We start from the raw sequence: 15,996 nt of genomic DNA on the forward strand, positions 1-15,996 counted from the left end.
AAAATATTTATATGAATGTTTGTTGGAGATTAGTTGCATGATTAACACTTTTGATGAAATATTTTCTCAAATCTAGAAACTTAAAAACTATAAGAGGAAAAATAGTTTCTCTTTTAAGAAAGTTTGGATCTTTTGTGGTTTCTTACTCCAATGGCTTTTATATTTTTATTTTATGATCCTAAGACTTTTATCTACATGTTAAGATGTTATTTTGAATATTTTTTTGTGTTAGTTTCAAATATATGAATTTTTATTCAAGAAAATACTCAGTTGGGTCAAAAGTTTAATGATTTCGGCTATCTCCATGTTTTGGTTTATTTCTAACCATCTGATTTTAAGTTTAATGTTTGGATCTACTTTAGGACAAATTTTTAAATCGTATGATTTTTTTATTTGTAGATCCCATCATGGTATGCCTCGGATCAAGTGTTTGATTCAAGCAAGATTGAGAATAAAATTATGCTTTTGACTAAGTGTTGGACCGAGTACTTCAAGTGAGATTTTGTGATTTTTGATGACTTTTATGTATTGATTCAAAGCATGTTAGTTCTTAAGAATGTATTATGAACATGTTAGATGAAAGTTTTGGATTTTTTGAGTTCTTGGAGATGTTTTGAAATGGGTCAAACCTTGAGATTCAAGGGTTTGTATTTTAGTTAAAACGTTTGGATCTTTTTACTAAAACGTTTTCTGTCTATGAAAAGTATATTTTTGTTGGATGTTTTAAGCATGTTTTTAAACTTACGATATGAGGATCTTTGTTGCAATATTTCGGTTTGATCATGAGTTTTGGAGTTGAAAGAAATTTCAACAAAAAATAAAGAGATATGGCCTTTGGAATTTTCGGCCCTATGAAGTTTTTCATAGTTGTTTTTGGTTTAAAATTTTTCTAAGTTGATATTTGAATTTAGGATTTTGGAGTTAGGATGTGAAATCCTTAAGTTAGAGATAAAATGATCATTTTCCCACATGTAGAGGGTAAAATGATAATTTTATTCTAAGTTGGCATTTTTCATGTTTCTAATTGTTAATGATAAAGTTTCTAACTTTTAGAACTCCTACTTACAGTTTCTCATGTTTTGTGCTTAATTCTCATAACGTGATGATCACTGTAAGTTAACTTCTAACTTACTGTCATATTATTGTATTTATGTGTGTTGGTAAGGGAACTATTAGTTATGTACTTATATTATCATATATGCCATGTCTCTACACGTTTATCTGTTATATATATTATATTCTGTGATGAAATATTCATTTGTTACACGTATTATATTCTATCACGAAATAGTGATCTGTTACACGTTATGCCCTATCACGTAATACTATATGTTACAAATTATTCCATGTCACGTTATGTCACGTCACATAATATTGTCTTTTACAAGTTATGTCATGTTGCATAATGTTATATGTTACATGTTATGCCATGTTACAGATTGTTTATCTGTTTCATGTTATGTCAAGTTATGCATCTCATGTATATGTCACGTTACGTATGTCATGTCATCTGTCATTTCGTTCCACTTCCTGTGATGTCTCGAGTACATAGTATGTCTCTAAAACAGTATTTTCTCAATCAATCTTGCTGGGGATACTCATGATGTAATCAATATCATTGTCTGAGCATCTCCCTTTATAATTCACGTTAGGTACTTCCAGCTTAATCATTTTGATTGTTAGAATACCTCTACTCAAATGCTCTTGGTATAATCATTCTGATTGTCAGAATATTATTAGGTATTCCTGGTGTAATCATTCTGATTTTTAGGATATTTCATTTAAAATACTCATGGTGTAAACATTCTGATTGTCTGAGTATTTTTGACGGAATATATTGGGCAAGATCATTCTGATTATTGACCATTCATGAGGAAACAACTGGCGAAATCATTTTGATTTTCAGAGTTCACGTTCACGTTCATGTTTAAGTTCATGCTCAAGTCCAGTTTATTGAACAAGATTCCAAGTTTATGTTATTCAGATTAAGCTCATGTCATATCAAATTTCAAGTTCAGTTCACGTTTCGGTTCAAGTTCATGTTACGTAGTTCAAGTTCATATTATAATTATTATTCAAGTTCAAGCTCATGTCATGTTAAATTCAAGTGCATGTTATTCAAGCTCAAGTACACGTTCAACTTATGTTTGAAGTTCATGTTCAGTCATATTTCAAGTTCACGTTCAGTCAATGTTTCAATTTACGTTAAGTTCATATTCAGTTACAATTCAAGTTCAATTTATGTTCACATTCATGTTTAAATTCATGTCCAATTTAGTTCATATTTAAGTTCATGTCATGTTAAGTTTAGTTTTAGTTTAGTCTCTGCTCAAGTTCAAGTCATGTCAGTTCATGCTATGTTAAATGTCAAGTCATGTCAAGCTTATTGATGATCATGTATGCATTCCTACTTCTACTATCATGCATGCATCTTTGAGTTATACGTTAAGTTATTTGTTAATTTGCTGATATTTGTAATTAAATGTCACTGTGGTAGTCCCAACTACTATTCTCCCTGGACTGGTAGACCATGTGTCAGGATCAACAGGTGCATCAGCGGTCGACCGACTGGAGACGGTCGATTAGACAACAACGGCATGACGTGAAGCTCATAGCCTCAATGCTCTAATTTATCATTAGTATTATGGCATCCTTGACTGAGTTGCGCGAGCTACTCAATGGATTAGCATAGTAGTTGCTTTAGTTCCTACTTGTACTTAAGGAGCTCGGTCTCTAATACTCTTATGATGACAAACCTTTTGAACTCATGATGTAATCAAGATGGTATACCTGTGGCGTCCTCGTCCCAACTTGGGCTCAGGCAGGAGTCGCAATGCCAGGATATTGGCTACTTGGATCACACACCTATCGCATAATATGAAAGAATAGTATGTGCTTGCATGCTCAATAGATGCGTACAGTGAATTTGCAATGGAAAAATAAAAAGGGGCAATCGATCAACAGTACCAGAAATTCAAATTACAACTCCAACAAAATAATCCATAAGCCACCAATCTCCCATTCCCAACATAAAAGTTTATACAGTCATCTGACTAATTAAAAAAGAAACACAAAACAACACTGCATAAGGGGAAAGGTACCCAAGTTTTCACTCCTCAGGCAGAACCGGTTCTCCAAACTCATAATCTTCCTCTGCATCAAAATCTACGATTTCATAATGAGATTTTGCAATCTTAATAAGTAAAGCCAGTAGAATGAAACCCAAAAATACAAACACAGAAAAAGTAGACATATCACAACATTTGAAAATTTAGATCTTTCAACAGTGCACGAAACCAATAACCTTCTCAGGAATTTACAAAAGATGCCATGCACACCAAAAATCTACATTTCCATATTTTAAAGCATCTATTTAATTACACATGCACCATGGTCTCCCCTATAGACCATCCACACATCCTGACTCCCTTCACCACACCACAAGTAACGACCGTGCATGTGATTTCATAATGAGTGATGTCCAGCTCCATGCCCAGCACATACTTGACTAGGCATTCTCTAGCCTTTGCCAGCAGAGAGGCAATAGAGTTGGCACAAGAGCATTACTGTTTCATCCGGGCCTATTGTCGCCCGACGATAACCCATGAGACGTTACTCAGTTTTACATGTTTCCAAGTAACCAAAGAAGCTCCAATGAGATAATGCCTCATCTCGGCTTGGGGTCGTGATACACACCCACCCACAAAATCCGTTTTTAATAAATGATGCTAAGAACACAGTTTTCCAGTTTCACAGTACAACTACAAAACATAAAGATAATTAACAATAATAATAATGCAAATGTGTGAATAGCCAAATATTGGATGACATGTAAATAATACATCAACCAATGGCCAAACAACACACAGGTTCACATATTCACAGTTTCACGACTACACATGATTCCCAACGCTTCACCCGGCCCTCAACCAATAGTTGATCACCAACTACAGTTAATACCAAACGCTCCATAGGCTCTCAGCCACTCAACCAACCACAACCAGACTGTAAAAAAAACACAATTTTCCAATGTAAGTATTCTAAGGGTCAGTCTAGGGTATTACTTACAATGCGGGACGACAAATTTCTTAATGATAAAATGCGTTGCCAAAGGTATCTCATGAGCATGTGCGCACATGTCATACGAAGTACCAAGACTGTAGTGAAGTGTACGGAGATGCTTTAGTCGAGTGTGATAGTGGAGGCTGGTTGTAACAGTGATGGTGGCTTGTGGTTGGCAACTGGCAACTGTGGGTAGCAGATCTAATGAACACAGAGGATGGGAAAGGATAGGGGTGGTGCTCACAATGGCGCAAGGACAAAAGTGAAGACAGGGTAGAGGCCAAGATGAAACATTGTGGGAGTTGTATTTTAGGATGGCAAGGGGCAGTGCTCGACACAAGGGTGCTCGATTACGGCATATTGAGGTAGTGACTAACCATGGGTGGCAGAGACGAAGAGAATAAAGAGAGAGAACTACTGAAAGATACAAGGGTGATGAATTTGGGAAAAGAAATTGATGACATAGTGGCGTGGGTGAGGAGGACGCCATGCAACGACAGATTTGAGTGGCAGGTCTAGATCCATGGCAGATCTAAGTGGTAAGCTATCGTCTGTCTCAAACCGCCACCTCTTAGGCGTGGTGGAGGAGATCGAGAAGAGAAACCACAAATCTGAGTGGCTCGGCATGGTGCTCCTCCGAGCTGATCAACGACAGCTATGGAAACGATAGCAACACAAAGAGAAGATAGTGTGAGAAAGGGAGAGAAATTAGAGGGAGGGAGAGCTAGATCGATAGGTAAGAAGAGGGCTTACCGAGGACAGGAGATGGTGGGATGTAGACGGTGGTGGCGATAGCAAGGGGATGGACTATAGAGACATGGATTTGCAGAGGGGGAGAAGGGATCAAGGAGGGGGTGTGGCGTAGGGGAGAAAGAGGAAAGTTACAAAATATGATAGAATTTTGTAAACAACACTCAAATGATATTGTTGTTTGCAAAATTCGCACTCTGTATCTCCTCAGTCAAGGTATCAACCTTGTCGTTGAGGATACCTACACGATGGGCTGTACTCGTTGGCTGCTGATGACTACTCCTCACACCTTGCTCAGGCTACCTTGGAGGAACTAGATCCTCTATAGGGGTGGCTGATGTCCCCTCGCCTTTCCAATGCTACGTCAATGCATGGTCATGTTGAGGGGGCTCATTTGATCTTTGACCTACTCCTCCGGTTGGGTTGGCACTCTCCGAGCAAGTAATAGCAGGCTGATCAGGACACCGTATGGGAGATTGTCCGTAGAGACGATGCTCGTCTCATAACGGATCCTCTCAAAGATGTGCAGTGGCAAATCTATAGGATCTGCACATATCACCTGTATAAAAAACCGTACCCGAAGCCAACTAAATGTGATTTTATATGCCACAAGATCACATTTGTTGCAACAATAAGTTGCAACATGCGAAGGAAATGTAGCAGATGGTTTTGGTTGAAAGCGTTCTTCCTCTTGATCTGCGTGCGGTCTCTCCCGATAAGGATGTAGAAATCCACATCTTGGTCATCATCCCCAGCCTCAAGGCCAGTATCATCGGCCTCTGACCAGTCTATATCTCTAGCTGATGCTGGCTCAAATGGGCCAGTAGATGATGCATAAGTGCCTACATCCTCACATGGTGTGCCATGTGCAGATGTAGATGTGCGAACCATGCCTAGAGAGTAAGCCGTAGTTGATGTCTCAACTCCTCGAAGAATCCTGAGGTGCTCGGCGATGACATCCTGTGAAATCTCAAATGGAAACACCGCTACAGTCACGGTGTGAGAGGATGTGTCCTGAGGCATGTCACACATCCCTATATAGAACTCTTGAACCATTGAGAGGTATACATTTCCCCTCAATGCACATATATTTCCCTAGCTTCTACTGACGAAGACATCTCTGAGGTTCATCTGCTCCCATTTGAGTTCGTCGAACTCATTGATCAGGACCTCTCGCTCCACCATAATAGTACGAGCCCCGATACGAGCAGTGTCTTGAGTGGCTCATTCCCTCCCTCATTTTCTAGTATGGAAAGGATGAGTCATATCTTGAAAATAGAAAAGGAAAAAAAATTATTTACATTGATGCATTTTTCGTGTTAATTTTAAGTTGCTCTATATTAACGTTCGAACATAGTAAAACAAACGGTCGAACGTTCAGATAAAACATTCGGATGTGTATCCTTTATCTTCGCACGTAAAACACATACATGCGAACGTATAACATACACGTTCGAACGTAAGTTGTAAATAAATTTAAATGACGTACATTCGGATGTTTATGTTATACGTTCGGACGTAAGGGTTTTACGTGTGAATGTAAAGGATACACGTCCGAATGTTGAAGCATAAATAAATTTAAAAAGTAGTACGTCTGGACGTTATAATTAAGCGTTTTGACATAAATGTTACGAAAAGTAACCTCCAAATGTCAAAAAATATACGTTCGAATGTAAAAGACATAACAACTATGTAATTGAAACGTCGTATGTTCGAACGTCTTGGTAAAATGTTTGAACGTTACGACACAGAATGGCTGAGTCGACTCAACCATTATTGAAATCTCGAAAATCAAGTTACAAGGTTCTAAATGCTAAAATGTCACCATAGAAATGAAGTACACACTTCAAGAAAATTTTCTACGGTGACTATTTAGCCAATGGCAACCCTTGGTGGCTGGAAAATGGAGTTGAAAATATGGCCACCATTTGGCTCGTTTTAAACAAAATCGAAGTCAAATCTCAAATAAAATACATGTTAGAGGTTAAAAGATGGATGTCTACCTTTTAGTGACGGTTGTGGCGGCGACGGAGGAGTAGTGGTGTGCAAACGAGAATGAGTATAAAACAGTGAAAATAATGTTTCGCCGTTCGGTTTTATACTTATATACACGAAACGTTCCAACGTAATTCTTAGTATGTTCGAACGTTTGTCGATTGATTTTCTAAAACATTGACTATAATATATTATATTATTAATATATGTTATATATTATAATGTATACTATAACATATAGCATAATATATATCTAATATTATATTATAATATTATAATATAATATATAACGTATACTATATATAGGATCCATTATAAACTAATGAAAATAATATTAGAACCACAAACTCTTATTACTAGCGCACAAGGATATACTTTATTATTACAATCTAGTACACAAGATTCTAGTGGGCAAATTCCTAAACAGATTAATTGGAATCAAATTACTCTCCCTCATGAATGACAATTAGAAAATATTACTTCATTACCAAAGATAGAAAATAATTCTAAAGACAATCTTGAATACATAGATCAAAAAATAGACAGAACAGTCCAAATAATACATAGATCATATTATTTTTCTCCAACACCTTCTAGTTATTATACACCCAGACGATCTGTTATTACATTAATTTCTCGAAATAAATCTCAAGATTTTAACAACAAATACCAGAATCAAGACACACAGATTTGGAAAATTATTCCTAAAAATATTATTAATACACTAGTATATACTGTTAATCATTTGGGTAAGGCATTCACCTATCATAATCCTGAAAATGAACATTCTTCTCCAAAATATTCACAAGTGATATTGAGATGATTCACAAAAATACACATTGAGTAAAGAATAATTTAAAATTAAATAAGAATATCTTAAATAAGATTATATGAAAGAAGAAAATAGTCACAAAAGATTAATATTTTTCTCGACTTTTACAAAAATAGAAAGAGATTATATTCAAGAAAAATATTACGAGTACTTAGAATGAATACATATTAATATACATTTCTTTACATAGTTTGAAATTTATAAATCAAATCAATTATCAACTATAAACAGGACTACTAATCAATGGATTAAATAAGAAAATAATCAAATTGTTTATGAAGAATATCCTCCTTTTGAAGCCATTAAATTCAATCAAAGAAATACTCAATCCAGTACCTCTGATGGATTCCCAAGACCTGTTCGATTTGGAATTAACAAATTATGACTCTCAGATGATGTGATTCCAGAAAATTATTACTTTCTCAGTTAGTCAGCATGATAGATGGAAATTGTCCAGAAATATTATCTCTTCAGAAGAGTAAGGACAATGAACTTTGTCTAAATATATAGATATTATATATATATATATAATACCATATATATATAGTGTATTATATATATATAAGTTATGTATATATATCACATACTATATAGCAGCATCCACGTCAAACATTTATTGTTATATCACATATTATTGTTACAAGTTGGCCAACTAAAAGGCTGGTGGGATCATTACCTTTCAAATGTCGCATCTCCTTCTCAAGATTACTTACCATGGCATCCACCTCTCATAATCCTGAAAATGAATATTTTTCTCCAACATATTCACAAATAATTGGAGATGATGCTCAAATATACACCATGAGTGTCGAAGAATTTAAAAGTAACAAAAAATATCTGCAACATGATTATATGAAAGAAAAAAATAGTCACAAAAGGTTAATATTTTTCTCAATTTTTCAAAAATAAAAAGAGATTATATTGAAGAGAAATTTTATGAGTATCTAGAAAAAATACATATATATATATATAACTATTATATTAATAATACTAAGTATTGAACAAAGTGCTAAAGTAACGTTCGAACGTACACTTTTTACGTTCGAACGTTAATAATATATTCCCACTCGATTTCCTCATATCTGTGATGATCTTTCCACGTTCGAACGTTTCAATTTAACATTTGAACATGAATGAAGATATATGAGAGGAAATCGATTGACATTCGAATGTACAATTATAATACGTCCGAACACAAGAAGAAAAATGCGGGAAATTTTCCGCTCAATTTTGGCACCTATGTGATGATCTGAAACGTTTGGATGTTAAAATTTTACGTTCTGACGTTAGTCGATAAAATTTACTGAGAATTTATAAACGTTCGAACGTCAAATTTCTTAAGTTCGAACATGAAAATAAAAGTAAGGGAAATTTCCTGCTAGATTTTAGGCTCTGTCATAACTTAATACGTTCAAACGTGAATAACCAACATCCGAAAGATATCTGCAGAAAATTTACCTGAATTTTTTAACTTTTGAACGTCATCTAAAATTTGGGCGGGATATTTTGACATTCGAACGTACAACTTAAACGTTCGAACATTACCTCTAAAGATTTAGTTTTTGAATGAATACAGGCACAAAGGCAGCAGACTCATTTCTGCTGCTTCTCCAGTGTGCGCACATATACCTAGAGAGAAAGACAGTGAGAGAGGGTTGTCGTGGGTTAGAGAGAGAGAGGTTTAGAGTGAGAGAGAGTTGTGTGAGAGAGGGCCGTGGGTTAGAGAGAGTGTTAGCGTGAGAGAGAGTTGAGTGAGAGAGTGTTAATTAATATTTTGAAACTCTAGTTCCATTGATTTTGGTAGGGAAAAATATTTTTCTTTTGTATTTTTTTGCAATTTTATGATATTTGTCTTGTGTTTTTTTTATATATTTGCTACTAATAAGTTAGTGTTGTATTTTTTGAAAGATTGGTTGTTTTGACAAGTTGGAAGCTTTTGATTTGTAAGAGGATATTGTGAATGCTAAGTATATTTTTAAACTTTACCAATATGTTTATACATTTTGTTGTGATTTTAGAAATATGTTTATACATTTTGTTGTGATTTTAGAAATATGTTTATACATGTTGTTGTGATTTTATGCTTACTCTTGAAATATTGTAATTATTGTTTGTGAATTTTGTGAATAGTTTGTGAATTAATATGTGTAGAAATATTGATGTGGGAATATTGTAAATATGTTGTCATATGGATTTGAAATATTGTGATTATTGTTTGTCAATTTTTATTGAATATGTTTATATGGTTAGAAATATATTGTGTTTAGTTTGTGGATTTATCTGACTTTTTTTATATAATATTTCTTGGTTTTTTTTTAATTTGTTCTTTAACAAGAAAATTTTATAACTTTAGGAACTTAATTTAAGTAAAGATTAAAAGAATTTAATATACGTTTAATATGAGAATTAATATTTAATATTTAATAAGTATATATAATATATTTATACTAATTTAGTTAGAATATGATTATTATTCAAATTATAAGTATAATAGAAAACTTAATTTTGAATAAAATAAAATAAAAGTATATAACTTAACTATATATAAAGTATAATATATATATATAATAACTATAATTAATAATTACTTATTAAATATTCTTACCATTGTGAGGTTCCAAACCATTATATTATTAAATATATATATATATAAATAAAGAAAGTAAAATACTCATCAAGAAAAAAGTTTTGAACCTACAAAATAAGTAGAGAGTTGGAATAAATAAATATACTTATTTAAAATAAACTAGAGAGTAAATAAATAAGGATCAAATAAATGCTTATATAGAAATTATATACTTATTGTCTATATAAATAAATCACTCACTCAATTTAATATAACAATTAAAATTATAATTTATGAATAATAATAGTAAATGATTGACTAAATTTTAGTCTAATTGCTTGATTATTATACTCTCCGACCTTAAGAGTTGTCAAGGCCAGAGAGTCTATGACAGTTAAGTAATTAGACTAAAATTTAATCATAATTTCTTCAAGATCATTATCTCTCGTTATCTACTCATGATAAGAAACTTGTGAATATATTCTTCCATCTATCTCTAGTTTAACAATATAACATACAATACTATTTGTTTGACATTGTTAATTCTGCAGAAAATGTCAATATTGTTTGTAGTGTTTTTTGATAGATATGGTGTGACATTGCATAAATAACCTTAGACCTGTTTGAGAATTAGTGCACATTTATATGTCCACTAATTCATGAATTGTCCAGTGTGGACAGTTTGAGATTATATTATCTGTATTGCACATTTTTGTTATGCCTATTGTCTACGTTTAATATGAAGTTTCGGTGTCTTCCTCTACTGTTCTTTAGGTATATTATTCGTAGGATTACAATCCCTCTATTTAAACATATATACTTGGAGAACTATAGGGAGGTGCTGTCAAAATTTCTACTAACGCGGAAAGTAGTAGAGTGACGAGATTTGTGCAATATGAATAATATAATCTTGAATGGGTTATGACCAACTACCTTATCAAAAAAGCAATGAGAATTGGAGCATGACATACATGTGAATTTTTTATGTACATGTTATTAATAGATAATGTTTTTAGAAATGGACAAAAGTTGGATGCTTATGGAAGATAGACTTGGAAAGGATTACATACCCTATGCGTGCAGTAAGAACCTTCATTGATTTTGCACGAGCCTCTGCTGATAGTCATGGTTACATTAAGTGTCCATGTCATGGCTGTAAAATTTTGTGTGTGATAGGGTTGGATGAAATTGAAAGTCATATATTTGTGAACGGTATGGATCTAGAGTATACCCGATGGGTACTGCATGGTGAGCCGTATGAACAGTCAGCAGATGTATTAGTCGATCACCTAAATTATTTGCGGCACATGGATGGTGATTATGAGTAGGATGAGATGGAGGAGATGTTGGGTGACATTGGATCTGGGATGTTTATGGATGAGGTTGACGACAAAGCCTCAAGTGGCCGAGGGACTGATTGTGAAAATTTCGCTTTAATGTGGGAAGATGCAACACGCGAGCTTTATTTAGGTTGTACAAAACATTCCAAAATGTCGTTTATTGTGCGGTTGCTTCACATTAAGTCATTGTGTGGGATGTCGACGAAAGTAACAAACATTGTATTAGACTTATTTAACAAGGTGCTTCCCAAAGGGTCTGCATTGCCGAAGAACTTTTATAAAGTGAACTAGTTGAGAAAATGATTAGGATTTAAGTACAAGTTCATACATGCATGCAAGAATGATTGTGTTTTGTTTGAAAAGGAGAACGAGAAGAAACAAGCATGTCCTGTAATCTTTCGATAATCAATACCCAGAGTTTGAGATAGAAGCTTGGAACATGTGCTTGGGCCTCACAACCGATAAGCCTTTTGGGAATATGAGTACAAGTTATAGCACTTGGCCCATAGTGTTGATTCCATACAATCTTCCACCATGGAGGTGCATGAAGGCACCCAACTCTTTGTTAACTTTACTTATCCCCAACCAGAGATCACCTGGGAATGACATTGACGTATTCATGTAGCCGTTGATTGAAGAGCTAAAAGAGTTATGGGAAACAGGCCTCAGAACTTATGATGCATCCACGTCGACATCTTTTCAAATGCATGTTGCGGTAATGTGGACTATAAATGAATTTTCAGCATATGAGAATCTTTCTGGCTGGAGTACGAAATGGAAGTTAGCGTATCCGATGTGTAATAAAGAAACTGCTAGTGAGTGGTTAAAATATTCTCAGAAGTTGTGTTTCATGGGTCATCGACGCTATCTACCAACAAACCATGCATGGAGAAGAAAATGTGCTAAGTTTAATGGGAGAGTAGAAGACAAAATTGCACTAAATGAGTTGTCTGGGGAAGAGATAGTGGAACAACTGGTACATGTTAGAGCAAACAATTTTGGCAAAGGTCGGGGAAAGAACAAGAGAAAAATAGGCGCAACAGAATTGAATTGGACAATGCGTAGTATTTTTTTGGCTTGCTGTATTTGTCGTCTAGCTTGTTGCGACATAGTTTGGATGTAATACACATAGAGAAAAATATCTGTGATAATATACTGGATACATTGATGAGCATTAACAAAAAGGCGAAGGACACGATCAAGAAGAGAAAAGATTCTGAGAGAATATTAATTAAGCATAATCTATATTTGCGGGTGTAAGGCAATAGGGTGGTCATGCCGTATGCATGTTTTACCATGACGAGGGAGGAGAGGATTGAGTTCTGCAAATGTTTGCAAGGTGTGAAGTTGCCAGATGATTATGCTTCAAATATTGGTAGATGAGTGAGCCCTAATGACTGGAAAATCAGTGGATTGAAAAGTCATGGTTGTCACGTATTTTTGCATAAGTTATTACCTATAAGAATTCGTGGGAAGCTGACATCTAATGTACACGTCGCCATATCCGAACTCTGTATGTTTTTTAAGGATTTCGCACTCGGGTAGTAAATCGAGATGTGTTATAGAAATTGAAAAAAGACATTGCTACTATACTATGAAAACTCAAGCAGATCTTTCTACCGTCATTTTTTGATGTCGTGGTCCATTTAGTAATACATTTACCACGAGAGGTACTGTTGGGTGGACTGGTGTAATTCCATTGGACATATCTAGTTGAAAGATATTTTGGTCGACTGAAGCGCACTGTTGGGAATAAATTCAGAGTTGAGGGTTCAATAGCAGATACCTATATCACAATAAATAGTTAACATTTTGCTCTCTATATCTTCGTGGTATTGAGACACGATTTAATTGTCAAGAACGAAATGCTGATCTTGCTGCTCCGCCTCCTCGTGAGTTATCAGTGTTTTCTCAGAATGTACGACCCTTGGGTGCACAAACCGGTTACGATTTAATTTATAGAGAGTTGGGTAAAGTTCGGTGGTATATGCTAAATAATTGCCAAGAGATTGATGACTATCTCAAGTATGTCGTTGCATAATTTGAATAATTCTAGTTTTCTTCAAGTTTAGCTATAACTTTTATGCTCAAAATATACTTCTTTTGTACTTATTTATAACAGTAAGCACTTGGACAAACTTAGGACGGAAGGCGTAGAGAATATAGAGGCAAGACACGAGGAAGAACTTCCCGAATGGTTGGAAGAACGTGTATGAACTAAAATATTATATATATATATATATATTACATTTTGAAACTTTTAACTCTGGATAACTTTTAATAAATATATACTATTTCAATTGTTAAATTTTGGAACAACGTGGTTGTGATCCCAAATCAATTTTTCCTGAATTGTATGCATTAGCCTGTGGTCCCTCAAATAAAGCACTTTGATACTCTGCATGCACGGTTTGAGGTTATAGTGTGAGATCCCAGAATTTAATAAGTTTTAATTATTCTAATTGTGTTATTTTATTTTAATTTATTTTGGTGTATTTTTCCTTATACTTTTAAATTTAGTGTATTATTTTAATTATGTTATTGTGTTATTTTAGTTTGGGCTTGTGAATTTTATTGTTTTTATTCTTGGGCTGTGTGTGTGTTTTGTTTGGGTTGTGTGTGTGTTTTGATTAAACCCAGCCCGTGCAAAGTGTAAGCCCAGCCCTTGTGTTTGATCCAACCCGTAATGAGCCTAGCCCGTGAGGCATCTGATAACCAGCTTTCCCTTAAATCAAACGGCACCGTTTTGATGGAGTTAGGGTTTCATCCTTTTTCTTCTTGCACCGTGTAGCAGCAACTCTTCTTCTTCCTCCTTTCTTCTTCTTCTTTCTTCTTCTTCTTCCTTCCAGCGGGTTCCTCTTCCTCCACGCAGCAGCTGCCGACGCCAACCGGACCTTACTCACGCATTTCAGCCGTTTGTCGCCACCTCCATCTTGCTTCTTCCTCTCTGTGTCGTTCGATGGAGGCTCCGAAGCCTTGCTGTCAAGCCGTGGCTTCACACGGCCACCACCACCTTCCACCTCGAGCTTCCATGGTTTCTTCGTGTCCATCATTCGTCTGCTGTCAACCCGCACTGCCACGCACGGCTTGAGCTGCCGTTTTCTTTTCTTCCACCCGTGTGACACGCGGTCCCTCCAACCGCCACACTTGGCCTATTTAAGGCCACGGGTTCCTCAAGTTTTTGGTGGTTCTGAGTTCCTCAATCTATGTCTCTCTTAAACTTTTCATCCCTTTGTAATTGGAGTGTTTGGTCTATGAATTTTTGAGTGAACCTAAGTGGTTGTGTGGCTTTGCCGAGTGCTTTTGATTCTGAAATTTGTGAGTTTTGGGTGTTAAAACCGAGAGCTTGAGATTTTGTTGTGCTTGGTTTTGTTCTAATTGAGGGAAAATCGATCGGTTGGTGTTTGTTGTTGTCATGTGATAAAAGCCAATTTTTGGGCACCGTTCCGCTGAGCCGCCACCTTGAGCAAACATTCTTTCGCTTGATCTTTCAAAAATACCCATCTTCGTGTATATGTAATTTTCCAGTTTTATTAATAAAGTTGTTGTAATTGTATTTTGTAAACTGTCATTTTTTATGTAACTGTTAATTGTAATGATTTGTTAGAATTGGGCCATGGGCTGGTTTGGAGGACAGGTTATGACGTGTATTGTGAAATGGTGAAATTGTAAATAAAGGATTAATTTTATAAATGAATTAAGTTAATTGTATATTCCTATTAAATGATTGAATTGTATATTTATGGTTTTTATTAAAATGTGTTGTGATGTTACGTGGTCTGTTGCATTGGTTATTGAATATGTGGGTGCGTGTGTATCACGACCCCAAGCTGAGATGGGGTAGTATCTCAGTGGAGCTCCTCTAGTCACTTGGGAACGTAACAGACTGACGTGACATCCCCTGAGTTGTCGCAGGGTGACGACGGGAACGGACTAGACGGTAACGCTCTCGTACCGATTCCGTGACCTTTTGGCTGGCGAGGTTAGAGGATGCTTGGCCATGTACGCGCTGAGTGCGGAACTAGGCATCGCTCGTTACGAAGTCTCATGCACAGGCGTTACCCGTGATGTGACGAAGAGAGCCAGGGTGTGCGGACGGTCCATAGGGGAGACCATGGTGCATGCGTAATTTCGTAACAATTATGATTGGGACCAAAAATAGAATTTTTGGTGTGAGTATAAAAAGGGTATTTTTGAGAAATTGAATGTGGGTTGTTATTCTGTCCGTATGGGGACGCGTGGTTATATAAATGTGTTTAAAATCTCTTGGATGTTGTTTTGGTTAATTACTTGCTGAGATGTCATAATTTCATTGTGGTGTTTTACCCTATGGTTCCGTTTTATAGTGCCGTAGAGTTTGACGCAGAGCCCGAGTATGAACCTGAAGGACCGACTCCGCCAGAAGCTTAAGTTGCTGATATGTTGTTTAGCGTTTTGGGATTTGTTTCCCT

The sequence above is a fragment of the Juglans microcarpa x Juglans regia genome, chromosome 5D (assembly GCF_004785595.1).
Source record: "Juglans microcarpa x Juglans regia isolate MS1-56 chromosome 5D, Jm3101_v1.0, whole genome shotgun sequence".
NCBI classification, from domain to species: Eukaryota; Viridiplantae; Streptophyta; class Magnoliopsida; order Fagales; family Juglandaceae; genus Juglans; species Juglans microcarpa x Juglans regia.